The sequence below is a fragment of the Anopheles marshallii genome, chromosome 3, assembly GCF_943734725.1.
Source record: "Anopheles marshallii chromosome 3, idAnoMarsDA_429_01, whole genome shotgun sequence".
NCBI lineage: Eukaryota > Metazoa > Arthropoda > Insecta > Diptera > Culicidae > Anopheles > Anopheles marshallii.
In genome coordinates this window covers 73,305,485-73,322,020 of record NC_071327.1, presented here as the reverse complement: position 1 = coordinate 73,322,020, position 16,536 = coordinate 73,305,485, and the positions used below count along the sequence as shown (strand labels likewise).

Below are 16,536 nucleotides of genomic sequence, written 5' to 3'. Positions count from 1 at the left end.
AACTGAATCACTGATAAATCGACATCGACATTTCGTAAAATCCTCTGCTTTTGCTGTGCGTTTCTTCTGGCAAACGAAATTTATAACACAAAATGAGGTCAGCTGTCATAAATGTGTGACGCTGGTTCATTATTCTGACCAGCGCACGGTGAACTGCGGCATAAAATTGGTTAAATAAACCAAGCCTTCTACCATGCACATAAACAGCTGCATCGTTGTATCGTACCACTCAGATCGATCAGTTTTATTTCCTGCGTCATCGTATTATGCCTTCCAATACAAAACTGCTCCACACACTTACTTCCCGTCCAGGCGCAGGACGTGTGAATGCGTTTTGGACGTGCGTGAAAACTATGCTTCCCGTCACCCAACATCCTAAGGGGGCGACGATAGGGAGGGGGCGAGACCCTTTTTTTTGCAATCGCTACAGACTGTCATCACCTCGGCCCGGCCGAACGAGCTGGGGCGAAACGTTTGCTATCGATAATTGGTTTCATTACCGTCGGTACATGTTTTGCTCATAAGCGTTACGATTGGATAAAGGACTTCACTTTCAGCGATTGCATTTCTGTCGCCATGTGCGTTTTCGATTTTTACAGCCCTTACTGCCAAACCGGAAGGTGTCGTGTGGAACGCCGAGAGTGGCTAGCTTTCCTTTTTCTCAGGCTCATGCGTGTGGATCACACCATGCTGGGAAAGCTGTTTCACATCGCACCACCACCCGGTGTACGTGGTTTGGTTGGGAAAGAATGAATTTTTCGAGCATTAAACTCGTTTGCACCGAAAACGGATGAAAGTGTTCCCATTAGGCAGATGCATAAATGCATGATACCAGCACGAGTTTGCTGTCTCGAATTGGTTTATTTGAAAATCTCGTCCGTTTCTCCCCTGCCCTAACAGATTGTTCATCAATAAATTTTGCTCACGGAAAGGTTTAAATTACTTCCACCCATGTTGCCACCCATACCTTCTTTTGGCAACGGGTGCTCTGCTGGGAAGGGGCCGGGAGACGTATGCTGAAAAATGCAATTCTTCATCCGTTCGGCGAAACACGATACCCCAAGAACATAAAACCATTCCAATTCACAACACCCGTAGTACCCCTTTCTTTCCAGCATCGCACATCGCACGAATCCATCAACCGTAAAAGGATCTTTCGAGCCCCCCAACAGCCGCTTCCCCATCCCCAGAAAGGACACGGACAGTGGTGATGACGGAAAAATATGGTTGACGATTATGACTGTCATATCGTTTTCACTTCCCATACCTCTAGATCGAACCATTTATGTTGTTTTGGCGGGAGGGTGGAGATTTTTCGTACGAGGTCCTCATATTCTCGTACGAGGATCGCTATGTCTCTGTCTCTGCACCGGTTCGATTCGCTCAACCAAACTGGCCGCACGTGTGCCACGGGAACAGCCCCTTGGGAACGCCCGGGCGGAACGATATTGGAACGAATGATCGGTTTCCGTGGGCTCAAAGTGTGCTTTATGTGTCCGGCCAGTGATGAACGGTGAAATCTGCACGGACGAACCGCAGCATGCATAAAGGGAAACGCCCGGGCGCCAGGCGGATATTGCTCGAATCCGTCGATATATATCCCAGGCCACCATCACACGGCTAATGGTTTCATCCCGACGTGACAATGACGGAACGGGAAAGAATCGACAATCGACCGATACCAATTTCGCCAAGGGTTATGAGATGAGTTTGGTTTTGTGATTTTTAAACTGACTCGGGAATACTCGGGCATGTGCGGTATGTGTCATCAATTCTGTCCCGTTTGCTGAATATTTGATGGTAAGTTATGAATAGAATGTGATGATGTAGCATCGCATCAACGGTGCAAATCATCAATGTTTGGTTCATCTGTTTTGCTAGCTGTTTTTCCGAGGGTAGCAGCTTTTGTAGATGACAAATCGGAAGGAAAAAAGCTTACAATTCTAATTCTTATTGTCTTTGTTGGTTAATCTTGAGGAATCTATATTCGGAAAGGCATGATAGGAACGTTGATTTTAACCTTACTTTAAACTGAGTATCTTGCAAACACAATATAAAGAATATTCTACAGCAAAAGCATTAAGAAAGCATCGTCCAAGTAGGATATTGACTCAGATAAAAGCTAAATAAAACCTCCAGAAAGAGTTCCGAAGCATGAGCAACTTTCACAGCATCTTTATGGACCTTACAATGTCCGTAACCATTAAATACATTCTCCCCTTCGCTAATGCTACAATGTTACACATTTTTATGGCTTTTCGGTACTTGGATGTTGTTGGAAAATTTGGGTAAACCTCCTTAAAGGAGAGCTGAGCAAAGGATACAAAAAGGCGAATTCATGTAGTCCTCGAGATACTTAGATGCGGGAATTTAAAACATGAAAGATCAGTTAAATTATTGCGCAAAATAGAAACAAATAAGCTAAACTTGATTGATAATGCCTGGGGATGTACTCTGGTGTTCCGAAACCCCAATGTATCCGGAATGGATTATGGAGTATGGAGCTATTGCGGGAATTCCAAATTCAGGATTTCTCATCATTTGCAATGATGTTGTATCGCATAGATTTGTAGGAGCTTGAGTTGTTGTTAATTGTGTATTTTGTACACGTTAGTTCACGAATAAAAGCAAATGTTTGTTTAACTAACAATAAAAACACAGAGGAGAAATGGAACAAAACTCTTGAGTGCATTAACCATGAATCCCTCGAAAGAATGATGTGCTACTTGAGCAAATTTAAAGCGACATTGAAGACGAAGTAACAAAAAAAAACTTTCCCAGTGTTACACACCTTCGCTAGGCACGTTTCACTCGCTGGTCATTTTCGCTTTTGCCGTGCACATGAAAATGCTTCACATAAAAATGAGTCGCTGAAAAAACCGTTGATAATGATGATGATGATGATTGCAATGGCTTGAAGAAATAAATTGCAAACCTATCCACAGCAAGAAACGTGGCGGTGAAGTAAAGATCGTTAAGTAACTTTTTAACGTCGGTAAGTACGTTTTGTAATTGCTGTTTGGAGAAACTTTTCCGCCGCCCCAACGTCCCCTGCCAGCCACATCGTGTCGAGCAATGTGGTCGATCGGACCGTACTTCTCCGTGACCATTCGCCACAAATCGGACGGAATCCAGCGTACGGGGAGTGCCGGGATCAAAGAACCACTTACGGCCGCAACAGCTTCCACACTGTTCGAGCTTTGCCCAGATGATTTATAGATTGTTTCATCTTCACTTGGCTTTTGCAGCATGGAAACTATTTACATAATTTCTATTTCCTTCGCACTGCGATTGATCTTGACACCGTTCGGCTTTGCTTTGCGCCGTCCGATGGTACGTTTTAAAGCTGCTCCTCGCATCGTCATCGTAAATGGCCTTGCCATCGAGCCATCAAGCCTGTCCAAACTCGGCTGATGGAAAATGAATCTATGGTTGTAAAACTTTTTACATTACTCCTACCCGCAGCGTGCCAACGGTTCGTTTCCCCGCTTGGGAAAGTCATCCGGAAAGGAAGGAAAAATCAAAATACGAAATGCAGGCCGGTAAGAAAGGACGTTACAGTTGGAATAAAATATGATTAATAGCATTTCACTCAAGCGAATCAAATTAAATCTAAATAAAATAAATTGGCCCTCGCTGCAGATCATTCGTTACTACATTACCGGCACGGATTCGTGTGCCCCATCACTAGCAAGTGTGCAATGTGTGATTTTGATGGATGTTTCATGGGAGTTTATAGCGTATAGGCCTTGCGGGAAAACTTACCCGATTTTCTTCACTAATCATTCTTTGTGTTTGTTCCGGCCTTTGTACGCAAGCTTGAGCGAAAAATGTTTAGCTTTGTTAATTATTTGTTTCTAGCACATAATTAAAGTATTCTGAATGGATGATCGTTGCAGTCTTAAAGCTACTCATGGAGTTTATTCAAAAGAAATCTTTCACCACTCTTTAGAATGGTAGAATATTTAACAGTATTGTTCAGCTTTATAAAGTTCCTTGAGTAGTCAAAAAACCGCAAACCATTGCACAATGAATAGTTAAATGTCGTTTTGATTTATTTTCTAACAGGATTCGACCATTTTCTTATCAGTTGAAGATTTTGATATCTGTGTCATTGTCTATTGTCACCAAAGAAAAGTATCAAGAATGGTTTGATGATAGTTATTTATGTGCAACTTAGAGACAGTAGCTGTTGAATCTTACCTTTTTTGTGCATGGTGGACTGCAACTTTATACATTTTTTTTGTTAAATTAATTTATTCAACTTAACTAATAAATCCCCCGCGAATGGAACTTTTATAATGAGAAGACTAAACTAAATATCCTGCGCTTTGTGGGCTCCGAATGGTTGTTTTGTTAGCTCTTCTAGCAAAAACCGCTGACAATTAGATTTTCTGGTGGGGCGCGGATGGTCGGATGCGGTTTACATTATCGAGTACAAACAATGACATTTTCTACAATGTTTCGAGGTTCCTTGAGGCTTTGTCAAAAAAAAAACTGGCAATGAAAAACATCGACCTATCTGGCCGGCAAGGCGCAGCCAAATAAAATCCCACAGACAAATAAAAGAAAATCACAACGTGCGATAATAAAAATAATAATCGTAAACATAAAATCATCACTCCCTACACTGACTCCACCATCGACGCTACAGTGGCGGAAGATGCGTAACTTCGTTACGAAAATGTGTCCCCCACTTTTAAAGAACTAGATGCTGGACAACACTGCCTTTGCGGTGTTCAAGTTACAGAATAAATGATGTAACTTTGGTCTTAGAATAGGTACGTGAAATAAAATGCCGGGCAACGGTTTGTTTTACAATAGATATACCTCCACAGTTTTGTTTATTCAAATAAATTATATTCACAATACATTCTCTGTACATCCTTACAGCGGCACGACTAAATAAACCGACAATCTTTTAAACACTGTTTCTTGTTTTTACCAAAACTCTCCACCAGCGGGAAATAAAATCCTCTGCGGTATCCATAAAAATGTCACCCAAAACCTCAATCCAAGCCAAGTACGCTATCAAAATGAGCTCGCCAGGGTAAAAACAACAACTCACCAGCAAAACAGTCTGTCACCCTGTAGGTGTAATTAAGATATCCTCACAACTCTGGCGCTCGGTTCATCCGACTCCTTTACTCCCGGCGGGTATTCGGTTATTCTTCATTTTTTTGTATGTGCTTTGTTGCTGAAATTCGTAAAACCACATAATTTTACATCTTGCGGTTTGGGTAAAGAAAGATGACATGCCTGTTTTTGTTTTCCGACGGCGAGTTTCAGTTCGTATCCCCGTCCGCCATCTCATCATCGTCGCCACAATTGCGCACGATAATCTACCCATTGGCTGATGAGTCCTCGCGTTGGCAAAGTGACAACGAACGAAGGTGAGGAAGTCGTGGCCGGGGATGGGTACCCGGTGCGGCGGGAGCGTGTTGTAACGTGTTGCACGAACCGGCCGGTGGTAGTATGCGAAACTTCAAACGATCGCCGGAAGGAACGACCACCATTTTGGGGGAGGTGGATTAACAAAGTCACTTTTGTCTCGTCGCCATCGAGGGATAAACTCGACGCAGTGGAGATGAGCACAGCGATGAAAAACATGACAAAAGAAAGGAAAAAAGCGCACACAAGGACAAGGAACGTATAAATGGGGCTGCAACACAACGGGAGCAGAAGCGAGAGAGATAGGACAGCAAATATATGTAAAAAAGTGAACATCTCCCATTGAGATGGTAGAGCCCGACAACGAAACCCGCTGTTTATCATAGATTTGGTGGAAAAGATAAACACAATAAAAGCGCCGCCAACCATCGTTGGCTTCCCAAGCGCTAGAGCAGCAACAGCAAAAGTGTAGCGTTCGGGCCAAGTGGAAAGAAAAACAAAACACACCAAATCCGGGATGGGAGGTGGAAAATTCAACTCACACACAGAAACACACAAGCACAAATGGGTGGTAGGTTGGAAAATGACCGGTTCAACAGTTCCCGGACGTCAGCCGTCCATGTTGCTTGTGCTTAACGCACACCCCCACACACACACACACAGCCACTGGTTGAGGGTGAAATATTTCTTATTTCACGCTTTGATGAAATTATTATGACATTTCCAGATCATTATCGGCGATAAGATTCTTACACACTTTGTGTCGGGAAAAGAGAGAGAGATCCTTCATCACGGCTCTGCTCGGAAGTAGGATTCCTAGCACGAGAAGTCCTTGCAACGCTGGCGAAAAGCAATCCACTTCCCACAACAAACAATTCTCTGGTGGTGCCACTGGGTAAGGAGGGCCGAGGTTTCCTTTTATTTAATGTCACACAGAATCGAGTCACCGGAACGAACGATGTGTTAACGGGAAATATCGAAGCATATCGCCGGGCGTGATCTTTTTACGCGAAGTAGCACACTGCTGTCCGCTGTCAATTTCGCTGATCAATGCTGTCGCCCGGCGACGACACTCTGTGCCCGGCGTACCCACGGTATATGGTTCGGTGCCACCGAGTCACGGCCGAATTAACTTGTATGGATCAAATTATATTTTTATTTATGACACCTGCCCGCTTGTGCTCTCGCTGGCAAACCATTAGCGCTTTGGGATGGGTTTCTGTGGGGGCGAGACGGGATTGGGGAACGGTGACCGAGGATCGTTTTGAGGACACAATAAATGGAGATGTGTCAAACAAACGGCGTTCTTTTCACAGTTCACAGGCTTTCCCCGCCCTTTTGGAGGTAAAGTATAATGAAGAAAGTTTATGTAACGAAAACCGTACGACTGTTTGATGTTATTATGAAGATACTGACTTTTGGGAGTTTTCCACTCCCCACCACTCCAGGGTTGTTGTGTCATTTGCCATTCCAAAATCGGTTGTTACGTTTGCACAAATCATGCCACACTTATTGTCAGCCTCAAAATAACCGAGACGCTTCCACAACAACGCTTCAGGCAATGGTTAATTAAATTAATTCGAAACAGGAGCCCACACGGACCAAATCATCGCTTACAGCGTGGACCGTCTCTGACCAGGCCTGCGAGCAATATCACTGTGAAATGTGATCAAATTTTCAATGAACTGTCCAGTAGTCAGGTGGCACAATATGCCAACCCAACAATAGAACCGTAACAAAAGCATAAAAAAACATAACAAAAAACACACGGACACGAAAAAAAAATACACAGTTCACAAACAAATACAGACCACTTCATCCGATCCTCCGGTCCATCCAATGTTCTCAAGTTCCCAACGTTTGCGCCAGTGCGCCATGATGCAACAAAAGGGAAACGCTGCGGATCTCCAGTTCGCTTCCAGGAGCTAATTAAAACCTCTACCCGTGCGATATGGTCAGCAGCAGCCGTCTTGACAGCAAGAAACCGCCTGCCAAAAGGGAGCGAGAGCACAGTGCGGACGCTGGGATGGGTAAGGGAACGGATGCGTTCGAGCAAAAATCTTATTATCAATCCAATGGACCCGATGCGCCTTACGGCCTACTGAAGGACACTCGAGTGCCGGCCCGCCTACGGATATACCCTGAATAGTGATCCCTCCTGGAGTGGTTCTCGGTGTGTTTTTCCTCCAGCCTGCGTTGTTTTAATAAATATCCGATTTCTTGGCGTTTCTAAGGTGGCTCGCTTTTGCCGGTGTTTTTCGGTTGAGTGTGCTGTTTTCTGTTGGTTTTGTTTTGGATTTGAATTGAGTTTTGTGTTTGTATGTCGTACCTGTACCAGTGTAAATTCTTCAAGACTAAGTAATATCATGATTTCTTGGATGCAGCTTCATTAAGGTTGCAACTAGACATAGCAAAGAGAATCGGCGTTACTAAAAAGCAACCGCATTCTTTAATGAGAAAATGGTAAGGAATTCAAAGGTATTCCTCAATCGGGAACTCTTTAATTTAATGCAAAATAAGTGTTGTAAGAGTGGGATTACTTTCGTAGCATTTCATCAATTCTTAACTATTTAAAACATATTTCATAACATGATATTATGTATTTTTGATTTGGATTTCGAAAATCGCATGATGATTCTACATTTTTACCACAGTTATTGTATGACATATACATATTGTCTCTATAGAACAAACACTTAAAACATCCAGCTCGTCGAAACCTAACCTCCAATGAAACGCTTTAAGTCTCCAGAAACTTTTGGCAGCTGGGCTGGACCACGGATCGAATGTGTAGTGCCTTATATGAGTGAAATTGAAATAGCTTTAGTATCACAAGTCTAGTTTCTACACGTTTAAATACTATTTTTATTAAATTTTATCAACTCTTCTCAAAACTTGCTATTCTTGTGTTTAGGTTTATCTATATTAAGGCTTCTATCGTTTGAACATATAAAGTATTCAAATGACAAGCAAAGGCTTGCACATGGTTTTATTTTTATCAAATCTTTCCCCGCTTGAAAACGCACCTTCCACATGCCATATGGTAAAATATCACTCATCCTTCGCTATCGTCTAAACAAAACACTTGACATGCCCGGCTTTGGTTCGAACGCACCGAAACACATGCCCACGCGTACACGCTCGACCGTACACCGGGTTTTTGCCTAGTCCCACTCATACACCCTTACGCACTGCGTACACTGCGTGAATTGTTCAACGATTACAATCTTGTACTTCCACTAGAGGGAAAATCCTACCGCCTTCACTCCGCCACGCTGTGTCACCCCCGCACCTTTTACGATTGCGGACGGTTCGTACCGATGAAGCAGAAATGCGTAGCGAGGGCGATAGAAGTGATGCTGAGTTGGCGTTTCATCGTGCCGGGTTTTATGCCCGGAACACACGACAGACGACAGACGGAAACGCCAAACAGCAAACGAACGCGCGTGGCTCGGGCACCGCGATATACCGGTGGCGGGCTACAACACACCGGTGTTCCGTGGTTTTTCCGTCCAAAAACCTCGGCCGCATCCGCATTCCTCAATTTAACTTTGCTAATTTATTTAATGACTACTGTACCGTAATGAAGTCATAGCGATCCTGAAGCGTACCGCACCGTGGGAGAGGGAGAGAAGGAGAGACCGTGTGGTAGAATTGTGCCAGGATCAAAGGGGAAGCAAGAACTCTTGACAGTAACCAAACTCGTGTGACTCGTGTCATCGAAATGTAACTATTATGAAGAAAAGGAGAACAGGGAGAAGATGAAAAAAAAAACACACACACACTTACACAGCGACTGGAAAACTTCCACCACTTCGAACAGAAGAACACTCACCGAGAGGAGTTGTTGTAAGTGCTTTACTGGTCGGAAGAACGATTAATAGATCGGTGGAATCCGGAAAATTGTGTCGGGAAAGAAACCAGTAACAGCGATGGGTTAACCCATTGGATGAAAGTACGAAAAATATGCTAAAGAAAACTTCCCAACAAGATGATGCTGATGATAAGGCAATTATGGACGCAGGGTGCCGTCTACAGGCAGCAACGCGCAACTTACACTCATTCAAAATCAACCTTCCGTAAGGGTGTCCCGTGGGTGGAGCGAGGGGTAGAGGCAGCCGCGGGAAAGCAAAACATGTGACGGGTAAACAGTATCGATTTTTCAACCCTCTGTCCCATATGTGTACATGTCAAACGTTATCGGTATCGATGAGGAGTGTTGGGTTTTTTTTCTATTATCACTAAATTTGTTGGAGTTGAAGTAACATTTACCTGCCCTGGTAGGAGTTCGCATACTTTGATTAATGCGGCGTAAACTCAGAATTCCATCCGGAAGCATCAGAAGGTTTGCTAGTGCGATGCGAACGCGCCGAGTACATTTTGCACTTGCTATAAAACAGAAAGGATTTTTATAGCATCATCCATTTTAGCCCTGCTCATGGATATTTTCTGCTCGAGTGCTTCCAAAGCAGAGTGTGTTATAATTTTGGGAACAAAACAAACCTTTTTACCTTCAACTTTAGTGTATTAAAAACTGCTTTAGTCTACCAGAAGTCTAGAGTTTTGCCATAAATCACGAACCATATGTCACGTAGGTGACACCCCGAAACATGAGGCGCGTGTTTTGGCAGCGTTACACCACCGGGAAACGACGGAGAAAAAAGTGTACACCTTTTTCATTATTAAATGCTCGTCAGATCAATATGGGCATAAAAATTATCGTTTCGGAACACTGTAAGTCCTCACTTTTCTATTTCCCTAGGATTACACGGCTAGGGCCTATCCAAACGTTCCATAGGGAGGAGGGGGGAGCCCTTTCTATTGAACATCGAAAACACCAATATTTTCTCCCCTTCTTATCGAAGGCAGGACAGTAATGGGCGGGGGTGGAGGAAACGGGACACATTGATTAGAGTTCCGCTCACCGTACGGTGTGTGTGCGCATGTTTCGCAGCCGGAAAACCCCGCCTCTGTGTGCTGCATGCGAATGGTGCTGCCCTGCCGGAAAAACCGTCTGCTGACTGCTGTACCGCACTAGGGGAAGATGTATAGGTCACCGTGCCGTTTGCCGTCGTCATCGTCGGCATTCGGACATTCGTGCTCGGGAAAAACCCGCACCGCCCACCAGCCCACCCCGGAATCTCAGCATCCCAATGGTATCCCCCGTTATCGTAGGTTGTTGTTGTGATGCGATCGGGTGGCTGTGGACGGGCGGAAGTTATGTAACGCTCGGGCCCTGCAGGAGAATCAACAGTCTGCCGTTTATGCCGAACGCTACTGCCCCGACACTGTCCCGACGTGTCCATGTCCATGTGTTTGCATAGCATTGGGTACGCACCTGCGCACCGCAGTGCGAACCGTTCGGTGTCGGGTTCGAGCTGTGGTGTTTGTATGCGGAGCGTACGGAGAGGAACCGGCACACTGTACAATGTAGACACTTTGTTTGCCCGATGCGGCAGCGAACGAGCGCGTGTTTACGTTCGTACGGTGGTGTTAGTGTCGGTGAAGGCGAACCCAACTTCGGCCACCAACATTCGACAGCTGCTCGAATTCTCCAACCGTTCCACCCGCGCACTGCTCGAAAAAAAGGCTCGCATCACTGCCAAACGATGCCACCGGTCGGAAACCGTTCCGTTCGCGACGAAACCTGAACCCGAATCCTTGTTCGTGCACCGATGCAAAGCAGGGGAAATGACTGAAGTTGGAATTTTCATCCTTTCTGCAATCGGTTCCGGATCGGGTTCCGTTGGGTGGCACAAGCGGAAAGCGAACGAATTTCCCGATGCCACCGGGCAACGCACACTGGGTGCGAGCGAGCCGGCCTGCAGCGCGCGTGGCCGACGGAATGGAAGGGAACGAGTGCGAACGAATGCCGACCGCGGGTTCGGGTGTGCGACCGACCAGATGCAGAAGCTGGAGGAAAACACCCGAGCGAGCTGCGACCGCGCATCGGCACTCGTCTGCCAGAACTCGCGGTTACCCCCAATACAACGGGTTGCAGAGGCAAAGGGAAAAAAAACAGATAGACAGATATCCGTCCGTTCCGGCTGCTCTACCTACTTACAAACAAACATTAGATTTCAGTCTACAATTGAGTTTTGTATAGTTAAGTCGTGATCATATACACTTGTTGTTTGTTGTTATATTTAATTATCTGTCTATAAGCTGTGTCTGTGTTTTCCCGGAGCGAAACGCCACGCGTAACGCATACGCGAAACGAAGCGCAAACGTCCAGCAAAACGCCAGCACGGTCGCGATTCGGTGGCGGTGGACGTCAAAGTCTCCCACCCCACGCACAGAAAGAACAGCGACTCAGCGAACGACGCAAAACAGCAAGATCGCAAAACAGCAGAGATCTTACTTACGGTACAGAGAGCCCTGGTTCAGATGTTTCCTACACAATCCGGGTGGTTTCTTTTCGGGTTGGCAGGATGTCCATACACAGGGGGACGTTGTGAAGTTGTGAATGCAAAACCCGGGCCGTTGGTGATCAAAGTGATTGTGGTGCTTATTACTACTGCCGATCGAAAGACTGTTGCCTAAAGAATATCCTGATCGTGATTTAAAACGTCTTGCCCAATAGCGTAGCTGAGCTTAAAAAGTGATCCGCATTTCATTGTGACCCAATTTATATACGTTCAATACTTCACGAAGAACTCCATTGGATAAAATTAAACAAAAAATCCTTTGCAATATTTCACTGCCGAACGTTACTAATGACGTGCCAGTGGTCGATAGGAAACAAATTGAATCATTCTACGCCAGCGACCGATTCGGCGAAACATTTCCTTCACACGATGGCGCATCGAAGTCTCTATCCCCTGAGCACCAGCTAAGCCCTACAATATGTTAGCTGTACGCCATTCGCAGCCAGGCCCGCACCGTTACGAGTCTCATTATTTTTATTGATGAGCATATTTATCATAAATTTCAACTGGCGATTTTTCTTCGTCTTGTGCGAACGTAAACCATCAGTTTCGACGAGTGTTTTATTTTTTTGCGCCCATTTTTTTTTCTGTTGCTTGCCACTCATACTCGGGCCTGCCGATTGAGGCTCAGGCATTGGGTTCGATACGGCAGATGGAGCCGCCTGGCAAAAGCCTAGATAAATCATCGTTAAGATTTAAGTCCTCCGTGGGTGATTCATTTGATTTTGCAATCGAATAATGTTGCCTCTTTGTTTCCACACGAAACAAAACAACAACAACAACAACAAAAAAATAGCTCAGACAAACAACAACTCAATTCGCTAAATTGGGGAGAGAGTCAAATGAAGGAAAAACATTTCGATCAGGCTCGAACACATTTTTCTCCCCCCGGTTGCTCCGGAACGGGAATCAGCTGCATGTTATCAATCAATCAGCTCGCATTTGTTTGCTTTTTTCCCTGCTCTGTGATTGGAAGGGAGTTTGTGTCGCAAGAAAAAAACATCTCAGGCAGATGATTTATTTGCACTGATTTGATAAGCATCCTTTGCGCAGAAAAACAGGAATTTATCCTTTAGGTTTAACATCAACAACGCTACGATTAAGCTGTACAATTTAACTTAAATCCATTCTCTCTTTGGTAGGTGTTTGGTAAAAGTTTGTGCGAAGGCTCTCCGTGAATAGTGCAGTACAGATTGATCACGCAAAACGCAACTTAACAAACTCATTACATGTGCCGTGGCTTTTGAATGTGTGTGTGTATGTGAGAGTGCATGCATGTGTTTGAATGTAGCAAATGCTACAAATCGGCTAGATCCGCCTGATGAAGTTAATAAAAAAGTTAAAAGAAAAACACATAAGTGAAAAGTAGTGCACCATTGGGTGAGTGATGCAGCGCAAAGTGCATGTATAAAGCGAGAACGAGTGTACGAAATTTATCGACCATCTTGAAACAACGTATAAAAACATTTAAAAAATAAAATCATTTCAAATCGTCCGATACGATCGTACTTAGAAACATTGTTCGGTATCGCGAGAGTGGTAGCTTGGCAGCATAAAGCAGTTGATCATTTTCCAATTGAAACTGTATCGGACGAAGGTAGTTTGAATCACGTTTGAAAGCAAATCACAATTGTATCCTCGCGAATTGTTCCATCACAGAAAGCAGAGTGTCATTCCATCCAGCTACGTCTCGAACAGTGGCAAGATCCCAACAGTCTGTCCAAAAGATTCAAAAGACCAGCAAAGGTCCGAAGGCAGCTGTTAGTAGCGTTTGTTCGCATTGTACCCGTCGACGCATCGTGTTGAAGCTCGCCGTAGCAGAACCGCAGATCCAGAGACCCAGAGTTGTTGCCGCAAAACACTATTCTGAACCGGTTGAGCGTGTAGCAAAACAGTTTGTGAATCTTCATCTCCAATTGTTTGCCCAGTGACATCAATACATTCCATATGGTTCACATGATAGAAGTGGTGCGTCAAGGGAAAGTTGACTTTCCTCAAGTTATTGTAAGTAACTTCAAATATCATTTCTTAAAGTTTGATTTGTTTAAATTGGTGCAACATTCTGAATCTTAGTGCTGTGTTGTGAGGAAAAGTGGATGAGAATTTTTGAAATGATAGAAATTTTCGCCTATCTTTGATTCCTGAGAGGTCTTGTAACGTTTGAACCTTTTTTTTGTGTCGGAATATTTAGAAGCAAGCCAAAAGGACGTTGATCTTAAAATCACATTCCGCAGCAAAAATCAAACGCTCGGAAGGGTGAGAAGAGTCTGATAACAGTGCCGAATATTTTTACAACTTTTTCTTCACATCTCCTGGCTAAAGGGTGGTTCGGAAAAAATAACTCTACAAGAAGAATTATGTTCTATCTGATAAGAATGATTTAGGCATTTGGAATGCCTTTTTTAGGCCAGTTTCAGTGGGGGAAGCTTTGTAAATCTAGTGGGAAAAAATCTGCCAAGATTGATCCGGTGTAAGCACTTTCAGAGCAACTGCTTTGCAGCAAGCGTCTCGCAAAAGATTACTTTCTTCCTGTCCAACGTCCCTCCTGTAGTATTCCTCACAAGCCCATTGCTTTTTGGCCCCACCCTGTTTGCTATCAAACACAAACACAACAATGTTATTCTTCTACACAACAAAAATATAACAAACTTGCTTCACTGTCCACTGATGAACTATGCCGGGAATGCAGGCTTTTGTCGATCGATCAACTCGTAGCTGGTCAGCCGATGTGACGAGGGTTTTCGCACAACAACAACACGCAGGAATCAAGAAATATACAAGACAAGACTTAAAATACACGCACCATCCATCCTGCCCCGAAAGAATAGAACGGAAACAAATAAACACATACCGGAGGTCGAGGAATTTCGGGCAAACGGCTGCGAGGGTGCTGGGGTGGGTTGGGAAAATAGAGAGCAAGATGCACGCAGAAAATAGCAGAACCACATCACCGCCCCCATAAAACATTTCATTCATCCGTTTAAATTTTTATCGATTTTCACATTATGCTTTCCCATAAACAACCGTGTACCGTCCATTTGCCCTGCACGGCATGCTCACATCTTTTTACACAAACACACCCGCAACGCACAGGGCCGTACCGTCCCCGGTGGGGTTCTGTTTCCTACGCAGTCAGATATGTGTAAGAGTTCCGGGATGCTTGCAGCCTGAAGGGCCGAGAGCAGACCAGATACAAGTAATAGCGATCGGAGTGGTTGCCTCATTTTCACTGGAATTCACTACGGGCGTTGGGGTTGCGGTGCGGTGGTAGTGGGTAAAAACCAGGCCAAGCATCAGCAACAGACCGGACCGGAAGAAAAGTGAGATGAGGGAAATTCAACCCTCCCAAAAAAAAAAACACACGCACACAGAGCAGATAATGGTGATGCGTAGGGAATAAAAATTTCCAGCAATCATTTCCGTGCCGGCCGAATCCCAGAATCCCATTTTTGGATGGAAGTGGATAACGGTAGCACGCTGGAAATGCTAGCAACCGAAGAAGTGGTAAGCCCTTCCAATTTCTCTTACGGTGGAACTGTTAGCTTGGGAGCTTGGTGTGGCAAGATGGAGCTCGCTGAAGATAAAGGGAAAATTTCGCCTTAAGTGGCAAAAATATCGTTTGCCACAGAATGACCACCAACTGACAAGCCTTAAATGGCCATAAACATAAAACCCTGTACGCTACAAATCCATAAAATCGTTTTCGATTCTTCGAATGGGCGACGCTGGATGGGAAAATCGTTTACCGAAAAAGGCCGGAAGTACATGCCGGAACGGGTTTTTTTCTTTTTTTTTCGACGGGAATAAAAACTACTCCAACCCGTGTGCCGCTTGAGCTGTGGTTGTTGGTTGGTAAAGAGGCAAATAGAAACAGAAACAGAAAATATATACACACTTTAACTAGCGAAGCAAACCACGGAACAACTGCATCGGTGCATCGTTGAAATCGTTAGTTTGGACGTCATTCTCAGCAAGGGAAAATGCCTTGTTTTTCCGTGGGCTTTTTCCCTGCCGGAGCGAAACTGCTTGCAACGGGCAAGGAAGCCACTAATACAACCGGCAGCCCAAAACTAAACTACCGAAAAGGCGCCCCCGGAAAGGACGACCAACCCGTTTGCTCTGGGCCAGCTGAAACCGAACCGGCTCGGAAAATCCCCCGCGCACGAATGACAGAAAGGGCCAAAAACTGTCTCAACACCGTACCGGAGCGTACAAACCAGCGCCGGGGTGAGCGGGAGCGCACGTTCCGAACAAACCGAAACCGGGCCTTCTCGCTCGCTCAACCGCCGGAACAAAACGGCAATTCGAGAGCGTTTTCTTGCGCTTATTTTTCCCACGGCACTGGTGGTGGTCTCAAGGCATGGCCTGGTTTTTCCTCGACCTGTTCGGGCTGCGTTTTGCGCTTTCGCTTCGAAACTACGTACGCCGAACAAGACGATGAATGCTCAGAACAGCCTCCTGAGCCTTTTTTTTGTGTCGGGTTTGGAAAAGCGCCTGGCACGACCGAACGGGCGTTGGCCTACTGCAGAGCCACAGTGCCGTGGAAAAGTGGGTGGATCCGTTTTGCTGCTTTAGCATCTTGGGGTTGGATTTTTTATTTGCACGTGCCGTAAGGACCCGAAAGCGAAAGAAAAAAACAACACAGCATTTCGGGAATCCTATTTTTCTGCAAGCTCAACAACGGAATGGCAGACGTAGTTAACTGTCGATCATTAAA

The 16,536-nt window shown here is 45.0% G+C and overlaps 1 protein-coding gene across 1 annotated transcript in view; it reads left to right on the top strand.

Annotated features, from left to right (window-relative positions):
- Positions 1-16,536, top strand: part of LOC128715405 (CUGBP Elav-like family member 4) — a 303,826-nt gene that overhangs the window by 144,059 nt on the left and 143,231 nt on the right. The window lies entirely within an intron of this gene.